At 42.7% G+C, this 15717-nt stretch overlaps 1 protein-coding gene across 4 annotated transcripts in view; it reads right to left on the bottom strand.

Moving 5' to 3' along the window:
- LOC111952421 (zinc finger protein 469) overlaps positions 1-15717 on the bottom strand; it is a 155581-nt gene that overhangs the window by 116849 nt on the left and 23015 nt on the right. Inside the window, exon 2 of one of the 4 annotated variants that reach the window (XM_070435246.1) lies at positions 8173-8245. The exons of the other annotated variants lie outside the window; for them this stretch is intronic. The gene's annotated coding sequence lies outside the window, so the exon portion shown is untranslated. The remainder of the gene's footprint in view (positions 1-8172; positions 8246-15717) is intronic. 4 annotated transcript variants of the gene reach the window in all.

The following is a 15717-nucleotide window of genomic DNA, read 5'->3' as shown; positions in this document are numbered from 1 at the left end:
TACTTTTGTCCCATTACAGTGCCTCGAAAGAATTCACAAGCCTTTACTTTGTCCCATACAGTGCCTTCAGAAAGAATCACAACCTTTCACTTTGTCCATACAGTGCCTTCAGAAAGAATTCACAAGCCTTTACTTTGTTCCCATACAGTGCCTTCAGAAAGAATTCACAAGCCTTCACTTTGTCCCATACAGTGCTTCAGAAAGAATTCACAAGCCTTACTTTGTCCCATACAGTGCCTTCAGAAAGAATTCACAACTCTTTACTTTGCCCATACAGTGCCTTCAGAAAAATTCACAAGCCTTTACTTTGCCATACAGTGCCTTCAGAAAGAATTCACAAGCCTTTTACTTTGTCCCATACAGTGCTTCAGAAAGAATTCACAAGCCTTTACTTTGTCCCATACAGTGCCTTCAGAAAGAATTCACAAGCCTTTACTTTGTCCCATACAGTGCCTTCAGAAAGAATTCACAAGCCTTCACTTTGTCCCATACAGTGTCTTCAGAAAGAATTCACAACCCTTCACTTGTCCCATACAGTGCCTTCAGAAAGAATTCACACCCTTCACTTTGTCCCATACAGTGTCTTCAGAAAGAATTCACAAGCCTTTACTTTGTCCCATACAGGCCTCAGAAAGAATTCACAACCCTCACTTGTCCCATACAGTGTCTTCAGAAAGAATTCACAAGCCTTTACTTTGTCCCATACAGTGTCTTCAGAAAGAATTCACAACCCTTTCTTTGTCCCATACAGTGGCTTCAGAAAGAATTCACAACCCTTCACTTTGTCCCATACAGTGTCTTCAGAAAGAATTCACAAGCCTTACTTTGTCCCATACAGTGCCTTCAGAAAGAATTCACAACCCTTCACTTGTCCCATACAGTGTCTTCAGAAAGAATTCACAAACCCTTTGCTTTGTCCCATACAGTGCTTCGAAAGAATTCACAACCCTTGCTTTTGTCCCATACAGTGCCTTCAGAAAGAATTCACAAGCCTTCACTTTGTCCCATACAGTGCCTTCAGAAAGAAAGGCTTGTGAATTCTTTCTGAAGGCACTGTATGAGACAAAGTGAAGGAGTTGCCTTGGCCAAGGACTTCTATTAAAGGTAGTTCAAAAGGGGGAGAATTATAATCTCACATCAAAACACGCATTAAAGTACGCTGTGTCACATTGAGAGCTAAGTTTGGTATGGAAAACCAGCCAGGCCGAAGTGATTCCCTTTTATTGTGCACATTAAAGGGACGTCAAGCCGAAGCAAATAAATCCATCCAAGGACTTAGCTTTCCATATTGTCAGTGAATAGCTAAAATGCTTGAAAAATAATCAACAGCAATAGTTTGAGTCATAAAAAGTTCAAATCTGAAATCGAATTGAATCTTTGCAGTGTAAGGGGAAAAGAGTCAATAATCATTAATAAGCAAACAAATGTAAACATAGGAAACATATCAATTACCTTAGACCATCCTGTGTAGCTTATCAATAAACAGCCACCCAGCCAGCCAGACACTGGCTAGCAGAGGGGTGGGACACAACTCATAAGTCACACACACATCTTCACATATGAGATGAACTTGGCCATATGCACAATGCGCATAGTAATACGAACTAGTCAGGAGCCGTTCGACTAGCACTCCATATAACCTGGAAGACAACAAATTACCACACAAGGAAAAGGGTTAAATACATGTTTGAGACTACATTGGCACAGCCTACCCCACTATGTTAGAATTACAGTTCGTCTGAGCTCCAGGCCAGCTGAATCTTTACTTTAAAACATTGCGATAGACACTGCACCGTTTCTCAAATAGGTCAGGATATTTATCAAAGAGGGATTGCAGGATAATTTGCTCCATAATCATCCCTTCACACCACGCATTGAGAGGATGTCTATACATTGTAATCGCTAAAGTTAAAATCTGTTCTGTGCGCAACCAAGAAAACCGCAGTATGCCCATGTTTCCAAAAACCCCTGCGGTCTGTCCAATGATGGCGTTGTCGGTTAAAACTGTCATGTTAAAACAACAAGGATTGCTTCAGGAATTAGGGTTTGAAGGAATAGGAAAAATAGCTGGGATCTGTAGCTTGGCCTGTCTGGTTACTGGAGAGAGGCATGGATGCAGCTGCCACCAGGGTAAAATGAGCCTTATTCAAGTCTGGAACCTTTTCTCCATTGTGCCTAATTGAAGACACATAAAGTTCCAACACTGATGCTAGATGACCAGTCCTGTGACAGGCAATACAATGACTGGGTGTGTAAGAGTCTACTCTTTGTGTGAGTATTGTTAGTAACACGTCATTGTCACTTGATGGGGTTTCATGGCCAGAATATTTACAGAAACGTTTCCACAGTTGCTCTGCATACAGTCGCTCTGCATTCTTGTATGCCCTGCTCACAGGTCATGACCCTAGTCCAGTCTACACGAGGTGGACCCCGAAGAGCGAGCTAGTTTTCTTTAACCTCTTCAAAAATCTGGTTGACATTTGTGCCATCCTTAAAATCATCCGTGGCTCTGTGGATAATTTCACTTGGAATTGAGAGCCAAAGCATTTCAAGACTATAAGCATTGTACTGGGTCTTCACCCGTTCCCACCGTTGTGTGAATGGAGATTTCACTGGGAATGGTCCAATATTATTTTAAGTGGTGGCCTCACTGCATGTTAACCAGTGCGAAATGGCATACTCTGCACCTGCATTGTTTGTCATTGTCTCTCGCTCTAAGAAGGCAACATATTCAACATTTTTCAAATTTGAATTTTCCCAAGAAAGGTTTTGGAATGCATCTCTTCAGAGAAGAGTTCCAAATCACCTCTGTTTTCTTTCAATTCCCTGTTCCGGTGTTCGCTAAGCAAATGCACACTAACCTCGAGAATGTGTTTTTTCTCCGCCTCCTTTTTGTGCATGCCAGTTGTTTGCCGGTAACAAAGTATTTCATTGCTTGTCTAATTAATGTTAAGGCCATTCTTATCTTTCTTTATCAGCTTTTGAGCCAAATCATTAACATGAGATTCCCATAACTAAAAAAGGTCTGTAGCTCACACCTTATCCATCGAGTCGGCGACATGTTCATTACATATCATCGAATCAAATGGAAGCATCAATAAAACCTTTCTGTATACACACTAAAGGGTCAATCCTCTACATGAGAAAAAACGAACTCACCCGCGTCCGTTCCGAATGTAATATCACGTCTGGGTCACCATTTACTGTGGGGGTAAATAATATTTAACCATTTACATTTAATAAATCAGACTATCTGACTCCACATTAAAGTTTAACCTGTGCAATCAACTATTATGAGTTTAGCTGACTAAGATCAAGAAATGGCCAAGAGAAGAGAATGCAAAACAAAGGTATTATTTGACGACAGAGAGCACATAAATTAGGGCCGAGCCTACACCGACTCTCATAAGGTGCTAGCCTCATCATCACCACTAAAGACGCACATTACTGACACAAGCTATATTTATGATGCTCCACCATAGCCCAAAGGCACAGCCAATTACAGGCCTGAGGAACAACCTGAGTAGTCAAGACGTACACATAGTAAAAACAAAACGAGCCGTGTGTCAAGCTTCTCCCCAGACTGGTGGCTGAGTCCAGCTAATTGATAGGTTCCCACCTCAGAATGTGGGGAACACTGTGAAGGAGTGTGATTGAACTAAGACATGTTCCAATTGTCTGTGGGCCTACTGAAAAATATAACATGCTAATATAGAGGATATGATTGTACTAGTTAGGCAGATTTTCAGCTCCAGCTGCAGTATTGGAGCCTCTGACCCACAGCAAAGCCAACAGTCTTCAACCCGGCACAAATAGGCCTTTGAATCACACCCCCACTTTTGTTCCATCAATAGTGTACTCTCATGGAGACCAGAGCGCCCACCACTACCCCCCCCCCCTCAAACACACACACAGGTGAATGGTGCCTACTGTACCCCCCTTCTCTGTTTGGTATAGCACATTTCGACAGCTCAATATTTACAGTATGGTTAGGGACAAGGTAGCAATGGCATGAATGAATCTAAAAAAATACAAATTTCATCTCTTGGGATGTTAATTTTTATAGCGTGTGGTTGTCATTTGGTGTGGTCGCATGTGTATGTGTGTATTCTGTCTGGCATGTGTGTGGTTGCACTGGCAGCCATAGTCTGGTGTTTTATTTGGGCAAGTGTCTGTATGTGTAGTGTGCACTGTATGTATTATCTGCTTGTGTTGTGTGTTTGGTGTGTGTGTGTGTGTGTGTGTGTGTGTGTGGTGTGGTGTGTGTGTGTGTGTGTGTGTGTGTGTGTGTGTGTGTGTGTGTGTGTGTGTGTGTGTGGTGTGTGTGTGTGTGTGTGGTGTGTGTGGTGTGTGTGTGTGTGTTGTGTGTGTGTGTGTGTGTGTGTGTTATACATGCTAGTGTGGTATATATGGGTGGTGTGTGAGCATGTTCGTGTGTGCACAAGCGCATGTGCATGCAGGCATGTGTGAGTCCTTGTGTAGTCTACCTGCTGTGTATAAGGTGATTCCATGAGGCCCCTGGGAAAGGATCTGGATGACTATCATTAGGACTTCAGTAACGTAACTTTTGGATTACCCAAACACAGTAACGTAATCTGATTACATTCAGTTACTTTTAGATTACTTTCCCCTTAAGAGGCATTAGAAGAAGACAAAAATGTATGTTACCAATTGAACAACGTCTATGGCAGGATAAATCAATGTTAAAGTTTACATAGCTGGTCATATATGGATGTTACATTTTACTTTACGGGTTGATTATGTAAGCTTCTTCTAACCCATCGCTTTCTACTTCATATAATAATATAATTAAATTATATATTTACATTAAAAACCATAGTCTATCAGAATTCCAGTCATTCCAATAAATGTTATACCCTTTGATCTTCAAGAATATGACTTGGAAATATGGAAGTATAGATCAGCCAAATTGTTTTACTTGAGCATTACCCCAAAACTAAGGACTTATTAGCCAGCCCTACTCTGTTTATGATTTTGTTGTCATGGAGGACTGATTGGGCTCATTGATTTAAAATAAGTGTTGCGCTCATGGCATGCTTTGAGCACTACTGAAAAGTGGTATTTACATGTGAAAAATGAATACTATATGCTGCATTTGCTATAGGCCCATTACTTACCTTTTTGTTGGTGACACTTTGATATCTTGATAATATGCAACAATTTAAAGGGAAAATCCACAGATGAAACAATAACAAAATTACCCCTTGCCTCTCTTTTGGTAAAAAGCTGAGGAATGGGCCTGGAGAAATGTAACCACTCTCAAATGAATAGACAGAGCTATGGATGCAAGGACTGACCATCCATGAAATCAAAATTATTGTTTTAACAATGTTGTTATGAGGCTATACAATGTTTGTTTACATTTACAATGTTTACAAACATTGGAGGAAAACAGGCTTATATTTTGGGTTCTCATGGAGTGTGACAGTTGAACTAAGCTCATGTGGCATTTTATAAATTATATTCTTAAAGAATCAATGGATATATATACAGTTGAAGTCAGAAGTTTACATACACTTAGGTTGGAGTCATTAAAACTCGTTTTTCAACCACTCCACAAATGTCTTGTTAACAAACTATAGTTTTGGCAAGTAGGTTAGGACATCTACTTTGTGCATGACACAAGTAATTTTTCCAACAATTGTTTACAGACAGATTATATCACAATTCCAGTGGGTCAGAAGATAACAAACACTAAGTTGACTGTGCCTTTAAACAGCTTGGAAAATTCCAGAAAATGATGTCATGGCTTTAGAAGCTTCTGATAGGCTAATTGACATAATTTGATTTAATTGGAGGTGTACCTGTGGATGTATTTCAAGGCCTACCTTCAAACTCAGTGCCTCTTTGCTTGTCATCATAGGAAAATCAAAAGAAATCAGCCAAGAAAAATATTGTAGACCTCCACAAGTCTGGTTCATCCTTGGGAGCAATTTCCAAACGCCTGAAGGTACCACATTCATCTGTTCAAACAATAGTACGCAAGTATTAACCCCATGGGAACACACAGCCGTCATACCGCTCAGGAAGGAGACGCGTTCTGTCTCCTAGAGATGAACGTACTTTGGTGTGAAAAGTGCAAATCAATCCCAGAACAACTGTAAAGGACCTTATGAAGATGCTGGAGGAAACTGGTACAAAAGTATCTACATCCACAGTAAAACGAGTCCTATATCGACATAACCTGAAAGGCCGCTCAGCAAGGAAGAAGCCACTGCTCCAAAACCGCCATAAAAAAGCCAGACTGCAGTTTGCAACTGCACATGGGGACAAACTGTTTGGAGAAATGTCCTGACCTGACCACATAGCCCTGACCTCAATCCTATAGAACATTTGTGGGCAGAACTGAAAAAGCGTGTGCGAGCAAGGAGGCCTAAAAACCTGACTCAGTTACACCAGCTCTGTCAGGAGGAATGGGACAAAATTCACCCAACTTATTGTGGGAAGCTTGTGGAAGGCTACCTGAAACGTTTGACCCAAGTTAAACAATTTAAAGGCATTTTTCACTGGCTGTCCACTGGTTTCAAAAACAATGATTGATAGGCAGCTTAAACTTCTTGAATTCAACCATTATTGGGCTCAAATACACGTTTAGATTTGTGAACAACCATCCATAACAACCACAATCCATAAGGCACAAATAGCTAAATGAGAGAGCAGCAGTGTGATTCACATCAATGCGCTATATCAATAATAAATTATATCTGTATCGCTGTAGACTACACCACTGCTGTCATCCTTACCCCCAAGTGTTTATTCAAATTGAATAATCATTGGATGCCGACAGCAGTCGCACCATTGGAAGACATAGTTTGGACTGTAGCCTACAAAAGCCTATTCGTGCTCTTTTCCCGCGATCCATCAAACACATTTGGTGTGTCATTATAGTGGTCTCTGATTTGTGGTCAGACTCGCTCAGGTGCAATTTTTTTTTACATTTGCGCCTTCTTTCAAGGCTGATTTGAATGTTATTGAGAAAACTGAGCAGTGTCAAATATTTTGTTTCGCAAACATCCTTTCTGAATTTAAAAGTAATCCTCGAAGTAATCATCTAGTTTTCCAAAATTATCTGTATTCCGATAACAATATTTTTGCTGGTAACGCAGATTACCAGGTACCGTTTTCTGTAATCCTTTACATGTAACAGATTACATGTAATTCGTTACTCCCCAATACTGAGTATAGGTCAGCAATGAGGAGTTACTGCTTCCTACAAGAGAACAAAACGTGTAGGCTGCATTTCAAACTGTCTTTGAAAAGCCAGTCAGGTAAAATGTTAATGTTTTAATTAAAGAGGCAGTGTTGTGTTTTGAGACAGGCTTGAATATGCAAATAAGCCAAAATACGGAGGGGTAGTCTACATTGTCTAATTCTCTGTATAGTAATAACAATTAATTGTATTTTGTATTATTGTATTAATTGTAATTAATTGTAAAGTGGTTTCTTTCATCATACATCACAATACAATACAATTTACATTCACCTATTTGGCCCATGGTGTTACAGGCCAAGTAAAATATTAATTCATGTCAAAGTCCTTCATAATATTTGTATAATGTTTTTAAAAGTCTCATGCAATGTAGGTCTGCATTGGACACCACATATAGGCTACTGTGAGCAATATAATAGAAATCAAAAGCTATTTCCATGTGAAAATATTATGGGATTTGCTCCATTGGTTTTCTTGGTAGGCCTACATTATGCTCCAATAGCCACAATAGCCTATTAGCTACTGTCTTAAACTGTAAGGGCACAGCCTCAGTGTTCACTGTAAACGCGCGCCGGATTTTAAAGTTATTTGCTCAGTGCCCCAAAGTATTAGAGGGAACATTGATTAGGACCACCGCTAATATCACAGATAAACACAATATTAACAACAGATGCTTAGCTCTGGGTTTGGAAAAACACAGCAAACTCTGAGTCACATCATAAATATACATGCACTGATGAAGCATCTTGATTAAGATAACACACATGTTGGGTCCAAGGTAACAGACAGACAGACAGACAGACAGACAGACAGACAGACAGACAGACAGACAGACAGACAGACAGACAGACAGACAGACAGACAGACAGACAGACAAGACAGACAGACAGACAGACAGACAGACAGATCACCAGTAATCTATTCATTCCCCTCATCATCACCTGTCTCCATAAGGCTGTTGTAATCTTTGGCCAGCAGGAAACACGCTGCATGCGGACCCAAGACATCTGCATACTGTAATGTACAAACAAACATCTAATGAAACATTCACCCTGGCACATTCCACAAGTAATCTCCAACTCACTCCAGAAACACATAAATAAAACACACATTTCAAACAAAACAGTCATCCCAGAATATAACACAAGACTGAGTCTCGTTATAAGAACTCAGTACACAACACAAAAACAACTTCAAGATGAAAGCTGGAGTACGGAATCGTGCGTACCCTCTCTCTCACACACACAGAGACACAAAGGCTGGGATTCAATTGGAGGCACATGACAGTGCAGCATTGAACAGTTGACATTCATAGTACACGGCTGTCTTGTGTGCTGCTCCATAGCGCGCCTTGGATTAAATCCTGGCCTAACTGTCTGTGTCCATGTCTCACAATAGTACTGCGCCTCCAGTGGCTGTGTGTGGTAAGTAACAATGGAGGGAGACAGACTTGGGGACTCTGAGTAACCAGAAACAGATCTTTCTCAACGATTCCTCTCTCGCCTTCCACATAAATCTTTAATATAAGGCCTCTTCAGCAGCACTCGGCCATCTGAAGCCGCTGCACCCTGTAATTGACCTTAAAAATACTTTTCCGAGGAGGTCGGCAGCAATGGCAGTCGTGTCATTGGCTTTCGGCCTAAGCAGTGGTCCGCGTGGGCCCATCCTACCCTCCCTACCCAGCTCAGAGGAGCCTGGGTAGGAAGAAGGAGGAGGCTCCTTGGCCTCAGAATGGTAGGTTATATTTATGGCCCCTGGCTGTCCTCTGTGACTACAGGGCAAGAGAGAGATGCAGCATAATGCCAGTCTGTGTATAAACCACTCCCCTCAGATGGCCCTCTCTCAGGCATGTTTCCCTCTCCCATAGACACAGGGGTGTAGGTTAAAGGTCACAAACAGGCCGGGTTGCATGGGGACCGGGTGCCTGGGGACAGGGTACATGGGACATGCCCCCTTCTATGAGTGAGGGAGGAACAGGAGGGGTGCCACGATGCTTAACTCACTGTTAGGCTTGGTGAAAGCTCCCCATACTTCGCATTCCTGCTGCGTTCTGTCAAAGCACGGCATATGTCAGCTAGTTTATGTGTTTTTTTTCAGGGAGAGATAATAGTTTGAGATATCAAAGCCTCTGTCTGTCTTGTAAATGTTTTAAGGTGAAAGACTGGGATGATGAGAGAACAAAAAGAAAGAGAACCCCTTTAAATTCCCTGGCACAATGAAAGATAGAAAGCTTCTTTGTAAAATCTCCAACTCTGGTCCTCTGGGCTGGGTAGGAAGGGTAGGATGGGCCAGGCACGACTCCAACACCATCATTAAGTTTGCCGATGACACAACGGTGGTAGGCCTGATCACCGACAACGATGAGACAGCCTATAGGGAGGAGGTCAGAGACCAGGCCGTGTGGTGCCAGGACAAGAACCTCTCCCTCAACGGGATCAAGACAAAGGAGATGATTGTGGACTACAGGAAAAGGAGGACCATTCTCATCGACGGGGCTGTAGTGGAGCAGGTTGAGAGCTTCAAGTTCCTTGGCGTCCACATCACCAACAAACTAACCAGTACATCACTGGGGCCAAGATTCCTGCCATCCAGGACCTCTATACCAGGCGGTGTCAGAGGAAGGCCCTAAAAATTGTCAAAGATTCCAGTCATCCTCGTCATAGACTGTTCTCTCTGCAACCGCACGGCAAGCGGTACCGGAGCTCCAAGTCTTCTAAACAGCTTCTACCCCTAAGCCTCCTGAACATCTAATCAATTGGCTACCCAGACTATTTCCATTGCCCCCCCCCCCCACCCCCACCCCCTCTACGCTGCTGCTACTCTCTGTTATTAACTATGCATANCCCTCTACGCTGCTGCTACTCTCTGTTATTAACTATGCATAGTCACTTTAATAACTCTACCTACATGTACATATTACCTAAATTACCTCAACTAACCGGTGCCCCCTCACATTGACTCTGTACCGGTACCCCCTGTATATAGCCTCACTATTGTTATTGTACTGTAAGGTAATACCTGTTATATTTGGTGCAAGTGACAAATACAATTTGATTTGATTTTGTTTATTTCACACCATTCACACTGGAATATCTCTGAAAAATTCTAAAATCAGCTGCGTGCAGTAGCCTACACACAGTGGAATTTCAGTATTCCATTGCGAAATTCTCTGAATTCTTATTCCTTTGGCAGTTGAGCTTTTTGATAGGTGCTGTTTGTTACTTCTGTTTAAATCAGACTCATAAAATGTGACTGGCTTTCTTTCAGCATCTCTACCCCTCAGTCTTTTAATCTCTCTTTCCTTAACAGGCTGCCCTAACTTTCTCTGCTATTGACAGGTGAAAATATGAGGCGTTAGGTGCACGTTAGTAAGCCTGCATGAGATACAGTACTGCCATTGGCCATTGGCATCAGAGGCCTGTCTTTAAAGTTTTCTATTATCGTCTACTACAGTAAGTGAAATCCTATCTGCCAGTTGCGTAGACAGTGAGTAAGTACAGATGGGGCTGTATTTACTCTTGACCGTGTGTTATCGCACATTTTAATGCCTCTGAGAGAAGCTGAGAAGTTGCAGCCACTTGTACCTGCCTCTGTTTCTTACCAGTGGAAACCACAATCCTTGGCGAGCTTTAAGCCTTGCCGTATAGTAAAGAGTAAGCCATCTCCGCTCTACTAACTATAGCTCTCATGGCCCCCAGAATCGCGTATATACACAGTAACCAACCGTACACTGGTGCCTCTGCATGCTCATACAGCCTGCAGAGGAAATAGCTAGTGTATGAAGTAAATCAAATATTACGACACTATCCATAAACAATGAATGTTTCTTTACAACTCTCTCCTACTGTATCCATCAATTAGACATGTCGTAACACCTTTTACATTCCTGTAAACACTTCCTAAACACACATAATCTATCCCCATATTGGTATGTATTTTTATTCTTAACACACGGATATATATAGCAGAGAGAGAGAGAGAAGAGAGAGAGAGAGAGAGAGAGGAGAAGAGAGAGAGAGAGAGAAGAGAGAGAGAGAGAGAGAGAGAGAGAAGAGAGAGAGAGAGAGGAGAGAGAGAGAGAGAAGAGAGGAGAGAGAGAGAGAGAGGAGAGAGAGAGAGAGAGAGAGAGAAGAGAGAAGAGAGAGAGAGAGAGAGAGAGAGAGAGGGAGGAAGAGAGGAGAGAGAGAGAGGAGAGAGAGAGAGAGAGAGAAGAGAGAGAGGAGAGAGAGAGAGAGAAGAGCGAAGAAGAGAGAGAGAGAGAGAGAGGACCTAGAGGCCGGATACTTCTGGGAGCCATCTCGGTGTCACTGCCCCTGAGCACAGCGAGCCGAGTCCAACAATAACAAGAAAGAGACTTTTGATCCGACGTATAAAAGGGCATCTACGGAGCTCAAACGGACCCAGGGTTTATATTGCCTGCTGTCGTCGCGGTGACAGATCTGTCGGATCGCGCTGCGCAGCACTACCGTATCCTTGCCCATCTGGGCTGCCGGTGGCGCTGAGCCCGAACTCCGAGGACAGCGAGTTCAGACCAGCGTAATTTAGTTCAGATGAGGTAAAGCAATATTTCCAGATTAATATGAGCCATATTCCTCCAGAACGGTCCACTCTTTCTTCTTTCCCTCTTTCCCTACCCTTTCTTTTTTTTCTCTGACCATCTTACATGTCCAAAACTTATTTTGGCAGAGGATGAAAGAAAGGGAAAAGAGAGAGGGATGAACACCCAGTTTTATGCATTCCGAGGTACACACACACGCAGACAGACACATACACAAACTTGGTGCTGATGCGAAGTGCAGGCCCTTGGCGTCAACATTAAGAGGTAGAATTATTTCATTGCCTCGGTGCATCTTATCATCCTTCAGTAATGAAGTTTAAGCACTGTTAAACCTCTTAAAACCCAATCGCGTTTTACACTTTATTTGATAAAGTCGAGGAGAAATGCAGCCCTGCTGACTAAATTCCTAGACTTTCGGTTGGATGTGATTTTGTGATTTCATCCCCCATTGGGTTTGTTCTCATGTGCGTTCTGGATCTACTCTTGATTGCTCATCATCTCTGGTTCTGAGGACATGAACTGGCCTACAGTGAGCTAAGTATGCTGGTTAACACCCCTCATAACAAGATTAGGAGGAAGGCCAGGAGATCTGACCATGACCTGACCAGGAAAAACTCCAAACTCTTATAGCTAAGGGGATTGAGGTCTAGAGTTTGCCCTAACTAAGTTATCTGAGCAGGAAGAACAGTCCCTATAACTAGGTTCTCTCTACACAGCCAAGTTGCAAAGTCAAAATTGTCTATATCGTGAAAACGTATGAACACAAAAAGTAGCTTTTTGTTTTTTTGGCTTTGCACCGTGGCCAGATAGTGACAATGACAACACTATACTATTGCTACTTCTCTCTCAGTAAGATACTTCAGTCTTTATAAGGTAGCCCTGAGAAGGCACCAGCTGTGAGGAGCTCTTGCTTCAGCCACAGATAGATCAGGGGACTGGGGGGAAGGCGTGCTCTGTCCCTGTCCTGACGTTGCTTGCTATGAGACTGGCTGGATCAACCTATCCCAATGAAAATGCTGTTCCATGAATCTGGGCTTGGTACTTGGTACTGTACAGAGACAGCACTCAGCAATTTACCCAATGATCGATCGGCCCGGCTCAAAATCTGTTCTGATCTGTCATTGGATGGATACTGTCCCAGAGCTAATATTATTTTCTCTGATTGGCAGCTTGGGTCTGCCATTAAGTCTGTCATTGTCTGGAATGGTACTATAAATCCACAATCACCAAACACTTTAGCCTTATTTCTGTAATGACAATGACCCTTCAATCTGTGGGTGGCTATCTACTCAACTTCCTTTTCCTGGATGAAAAGCGGACATTTTGGTACCGGCTCCGTTATTCTGAGTGTGGTTCTGGCAGAGGTTCTACAGAGGATGCATACCTATATAGTGGTGGTGATGGACACAGCGGATGGCACACTAAACTGGGTTTATGGTTTCTGATCTTGAGGTAACTGGAGTGTCCCCATGTTGCTGCCTCGTCAGCACTGCTCCCTAGCAGCAAAATTCACACACACACACACGCACGCACGCACGCACGCACGCACACACACACACACACATTGATGGATGAATAATGAGGCAGGGGTTTTCTGCTTGCCACACTCCATCTCTCCATCGTCTCTCTGGTTTTCTGTTTGTTCTGGAACGTTCATCGTTATCCGTTCAACACATTGCATGACTGTGATGTCACTGTCAGGCTCTCCTATTGGCTGTGCTCGGATCACCCACAGCTCTCATACAGGACACAAATACCAATTGGACGCCAGAGTTTTAAGGAGAACATGAAATTAGTGGTGACTCATCTCTGGCCACCATGTTATTATATAATTTCTTCACCAAAATGATTTCAATCGATGTAAAGTTCCATGAAATCACACCGAAAGCCAAAAACCATGTGGTTCCTCTGCATCTCAAAGGGATGGAAAAGAACATTTCCTACATCCATATTTCTTCATAACCAACATATATTTGCACATCATTTGGATACGGCTTTCAGGAGTGCTATTTATGTAAACCAGGTTAAAGATACCCAAGAACACTCAACGCAAACATTTAACATGTCAAAGAACAATACATTATAATCCACTGGAATACAACTCCTAACACCTAACCATCAAACTTTAAAATATTTTTAACCCAGTAGCAGAGACAGACTTCATCAAAACTCCTACCAGGTATGTGGGAGCTAGCTAAACTCAGCAAAATAAAATAAAAAGTCCCTTTTTCAGGACCCTGTCTTTCAATGATAATTCGTATAAATTCAAATAACTTCACAGATCTTCATTGTAAAGGGTTTAAACACTGTTTCCCATGCTTGTTCAATGAACCATAAACAATTAATGAACATGCACCTGTGGAACGGTCGTTAAGACACTAACAGCTTACAGACGGAAGGCAGTTAACTTTTTAGGGCTGCAGGGGCAGTATTGAGTAGCTTGGATGAAAGGTGCACAGAGGTGCCCAGAGTAAACGGCCTGCTCCTCAGTCATAGTCGCTAATATTTGCATATTATTATTAGTATTGGATAGAAAACACTCTGAATTTCTAAAACTGTTTTAATTATGTCTGTGAGTATAACAGAACTCATATGGCAGGCAAAAACCTGAGAAGTTCCACTTCCTGTTTGGATTTTTTCTGAGGTGGCAGATTTTCAACCAAGCTCTCATTGAAATTACAGCAAGATATTGATGAGTTTTCACTTCCTACGGCTTCCACTAGATGTCAACAGTCAATATAACTTTGTCTGATGACTCTAATGTGAAGGGGGGCCGAAGGAGACAGGAATTAGTCACCACTGCCACGAGCTGACCGTGCTTTGACCACCATGCTTTGACCACGCAGACAGGACTGGCAAAAAGTGCTCTTCACTGACGAGTCGCGGTTTTGTCTCACCGGGGGTGATGGTCAGATTCGCATTTATCGTCGAAGGAGTGAGCGTTACACCGAGGCCTGTACTCTGGAGCAGGATCGATTTGAAGGTGGAGGGTTCGTCATGGTCTGGGGCGGTGTTTCACAGCATCATCGGACTGAGCTTGTTATCATTGCAGGCAATCTCAACGTTGTGTGTTACAGGGAAGACATCCTCCTCCCTCATGTGGTACCCTTCCTGCAGGCTCATCCTGACATGAGCCTCCTGCATGACAATGCCACCAGACATACGGCTCGTTCTGTGCTTGATTTCCTGCAAGACAGGAATGTCAGTGTTCTGCCATGGCCAGCGAAGAGCCCGGATCTCAATCCCATTGAGCACGTCTGGGACCTGTTGGATCGGAGGGTGAGGGCGAGGGCCATTCCCCCCAGAAATGTCCGGGAACTTGCAGGTGCCTTGGTGGAAGAGTGGGGTTACATCTCACAGCAAGAACTGGCAAATCTGGTGCAGTCTATGAGGAGGAGATGCACCGCAGTACTTAATGCAGCTGGTAGCCACACCAGATACTGACTGTCACTGTCACTTTTGATTTTGACCCCCCTTGTTCAGGGACACATTATTCAATTTCTGTTAGTCACATGTCTGTGGAACTTGTTCAGTTTATGTCTCAGTTGTTGAATCTTGTTAGTTCATACAAATATTTACACATGTTAAGTTCGCTGAAAATAAACGCAGTTGACAGTGAGAGGACGTTTCTTTTTTTGCGAGTTTAGATAGTTACACAGGTGCCTCGAACCTTGACCAAAATCAAAATAATATATAAACAGATTTCTTTACAAAATCTTTAGATTGCGTTTATATGAGGGGAGTCTTTGATTTTTGAACCCTGGGGTCAAATGTCATAACTCTGTTCATCTTGCTCCTGACCTCCAGCCTCCACCACATAGTTCCAGACATCACCACAGTAACACCCACAGGCCTACAAAACTGTAAGCTGGTGAGCTACTAAACAGTGGTATGCAACGGACAAGATCACGACTCCTTTAAGCAACTT

This window comes from Salvelinus sp. IW2-2015, linkage group LG26, assembly GCF_002910315.2.
Source record: "Salvelinus sp. IW2-2015 linkage group LG26, ASM291031v2, whole genome shotgun sequence".
NCBI lineage: Eukaryota > Metazoa > Chordata > Actinopteri > Salmoniformes > Salmonidae > Salvelinus > Salvelinus sp. IW2-2015.
Note: the sequence above shows the minus strand (reverse complement) of the source record. Positions and strands in the feature narration are given on the sequence as shown.